Here is a 4,109-nt window from a genome sequence, read left to right on the forward strand (position 1 = left end):
CATTTGCTCCGAGGCCCCACACAGCTATCCAACTTCCGCTCCACCATCTAGCATGCTTTGAATCGATCTGTTACGTTCACCATTTGAAAAGGGAATTTTTTTTCCGAAATTAATAATGGATATTGTCGCAGACATAACAAGTAAGACATTTTACCTAATACAACTGAATAAATATATGTATATATAAACATATGTGTATGTACATATTGATTTGTAAATTGCCACTTGTTCTCGTCTACTTTTACCAACAATGACTATATTTCATTCTCGCATTGTGACAGCCTTCTAAATCTTTACTACATATTTAAAAATTATATATATATATAATTTTTTATACATACTTATATACAATGAAAATAATGGGAATAGTACTTCGACGAAATAGAAAGATAAAAAAAACATGAACAAACCAAGTTACGTGTTCATCAATGTTTCGTTTTTAATGTAAGAATTCTTCTTGATGAATGAATTGCCACGTGTATATGGTGACGATTTTGGCAAGGAATAGTATATATGCCTGCATTGGAAATTGGTTAATTTTGAAGATGTTTTGTTGTTTTTAATGTTTGTTTTATAATTTGCGATGTGGTTGGTATAGTTGGAATACCTAGTTTGTTTAGTGTGTTGCAAATTATTGTATTATTGGTATGTGTAGGTAAAATAAGACGTCTGTTTATGATAGATATATCTGATGTATATGATTTTTGTTTATTTTTCCTGTAAAACATTTGTGTGGATTTTTTCTTTGTATTTAATATACAATATGTGGGATATTGCAAGGCTTTCAAATGATTTGTGAGGTATGTGAATTCTTCGTTCAAATATTCCGGACTGCAAATTCTGAATGCACGTATGAAGAAACCAATTATCATACTTGTTTTTATTTTGTTATTATGGTGTGAGTATAACCCTAACACCCTCTCTCGTTCGAGGGCCGGGCCGCATCCGTCGCTATCCTGGTTCACGGGAGCATACTTGTGATGTACTTCTGCCCGTGTTCGTCACTCCCAGCTCACAGGACCATAGATGCAACCCAGCAGGGCTACATTCTTACTTGTCTAGTGGTAGACCCCTCAAGGGTGACCGTCACTGGAAAATATCTTTCTGCTGCTCAGGGAACGCGAAATGTGCACGACCCTAAGTCCGTGTGGCAACATTGTCGATTTCGGCCGTCACTCTGGCTTCGTGCTGGATCCAGTCTATCTCTTTCATCCTCTGGCGTCAGGGCATACCTGAAATAATCTGCATCTTCATTCAGGCCGGCAAATCGAGAAAGAAAGAAAAACTCTGGGACATTTTTATATAACGAAACAAAATAATTATTCATAAATCGTTTTACACTTCTTTATAGTCGAATTCTTTGATCCAAGCTTCATGATGCAGGTTAAGTTCCTCTAATTAATTTCCCAGCTAAGAACAAGAGCTTTTCAACTTAGCTCTTATGAGGTTTCGCCCCCCCCCTCTCAGGCGGGGTGAGAGCGATGTAGACGCCTCGAATGCCAGTCAGTAAAAAAGGGCCTAACTCTAAAAAAAACAATGGTTTTTATCAAATCACCTTTCTGGAGTTATTCTTTCTTTTCTCTTCCCTTTCTCTCTTTCTCTTCGTTCCCTATTAATCTTATTCTTTTTCTTCTCTCATAAACTCCTTACTCTATCCCCTTATTTTATATTCTTTTCATTTCCTCTTTCTTGTGAACGCCTTCTTCGTCTTTCGTGACCATATCTCTCCCTAGGTTCAATTTTATTTATTTATCTGTCCAACTTATCACTGGCTTGGTGGCTTGGTAGTTAAATACAACAGGTGGACCGAAATGACAACATCTCACAGACCCCAAAGCAGACCTTTTGAACCGAAGTCATTGTACCTGTCTCACTCAATTAGCAGTTAAAATTCATTTTTTACCAAATTCAACTAGAAAAACAATCTCTTGTTCCACGAATCCTATTATCAGATTTTATATTTTCTTTTCATTGTGGACAGAAATCTCATAAACATCTGTTTTTCCTTGATCAAGTGTCAGCATGCCCACCTAACCATACCTCATCCCCTCACATCTTATCTTCCTCTATCTGAAAAGCAAGATCATCTGGTGTCACCAGGGATCTCGTCATATGAGTAGAAATGTATGCAATCATTTTTGTATGTAGTTTTGTGGTGAACTTTGAAGGATAGTTTATTACTGAATTTTATATGAGTATATCTGGAAAAAGTAATGAGTGATTGTTTTCTGTTTCATAGGTGAAATTTATGGAGGGCTTGACTGAATCTAATTTGTCTTTAATATTATCTATGTGCGTGTTTTGAATTACAACGGACATATTTGTTCCAAAAAGAATATGAATGGCATCATATCTTTTTAAATATATTTACGGCTGCATGACGTCATAAAAAATCTTACCCCTTTTTACAACGCCTGTTCCCCCCCCCTTTTGAATTTTTTAATGACATTTTTCGTTTCTGAAATGGAACAAGGTCATACATTTCATTACATCAAAAATATATTTTCAAATATTTGTACTGGTGTTTTATTTTCTTAATTTCATTCATCCAAAGGAAATATATCGCAATAAAGACGAAACGTTGATGAACACATAACTTGGTTTGTTCCCTTTTTTATACTTATATATATATATATATATATATATATATATATGAATGTCCATACGTGTATTGTATGTATACGTATGCGATCCTGTTCAGTCTCAAGAGACAATGGAGACCCCATGTAATGGCAGCTGCGGATGTAATTGTTAAGCAAGGATTGCGCAATCCCCAACCATACCCCTCTTTAATCGGAACTGCTTGAGTCCAGTGACAAGAAGAGGCCTCTAGACGGACTGGAAACAATGCCAGAATAAGCGGAGAGAACATACAGCACCTGGAATTCTCACATTTGGTCACCCATTTTAGTACTGACCGGGCTCAACGTTGCTTAACTGGGGAACCGGTGTGTGATTATATTTATTACATCGAACTCTGATACATCTTTTAAATGCAGAATCACTAATCAAACAAATGTGGCTTTCGAATTTCTCACCCAAAGAAAATAACCTGTTATTGATAACTTTTATCGAAGTTAAAAAAAAATGGCGACGATTTGCCAGCAACCTTTGAGTTGATCACAATATGCCATTTACTAAGCATTGCTAATTCGATTCACACAACCATTCTATTCTGAGAATCCGAGGTGGATCTCTTTTCCTCCGTCGGTGATCTGTACAAAGTATTATTGACCTGTCTCGTTTATCTACCAAAACACCGAATGAAACCAAGTTGCTCTTATCGTGTTCAATAATTTTATTAGTAAACACATATCTTTCTCCCCCCTCAATAAGAGTACGTAAGATTGCTTGCTTGATTAATTTAGCGTTCCTTATTATATATCCTATACGTTCAAAAGCGAACAAATAATAATAATAATAATAATAATAATAATAATAATAATAATAATAATAATAATATGATTTACTTAACTTTTTTTACATACTCCAGGAAGCTTCATCACATGCTTGAAAACAAAATTCCACAACTTATCACTATCTTAGGACAGTCTTTCAGCTGTTATGACTGATAAGCCAGTTTCAACTGTTATCTGGTCTGCCTATCTATTTGGTAGTCGGCCTCTTGATCTTTCTTGAATGAAATATTCTTTATATTATTTCATCACATAGACGGAGTATGGCAGCGTGAAACATGTCTACATCACGTTAATCTCTTTTTACGAATAACTATCATTGATGGATATGTTAATAGTAAGCCTCTTTCTGCATTTTTAGTCTATCTTGCAAAGTTATCTCAAGAATAGTGTTGGGAATTTCCCAACTACATATGATCACAAAATATTGTGATGTCAATAAGAAAGGAACACAAATACAAATGAAAAATGTTATTAAAAAACTTGTATTTATAGGAAAGAGAAGGAAGAAATAATGTTTCTTTCTAAAAGCAGTCGTGTTTTGCGGAACTTATCAGTAAGATTCGTCCTGTTACCGGTGTATGTTTCCTGTGTGGTTTTGGTTGGTTTGAGGAGAAAAGGAAGCTTTAAGTTCTTCTGTGCTTCAGGTGTCGAAATCCTCACACAGTTCAGGTGTTAAAATGACGGAGAACT

This window comes from Euprymna scolopes, chromosome 11 (assembly GCF_053919585.1).
Source record: "Euprymna scolopes isolate OS-2025 chromosome 11, ASM5391958v1, whole genome shotgun sequence".
Taxonomy (NCBI): Eukaryota; Metazoa; Mollusca; class Cephalopoda; order Sepiida; family Sepiolidae; genus Euprymna; species Euprymna scolopes.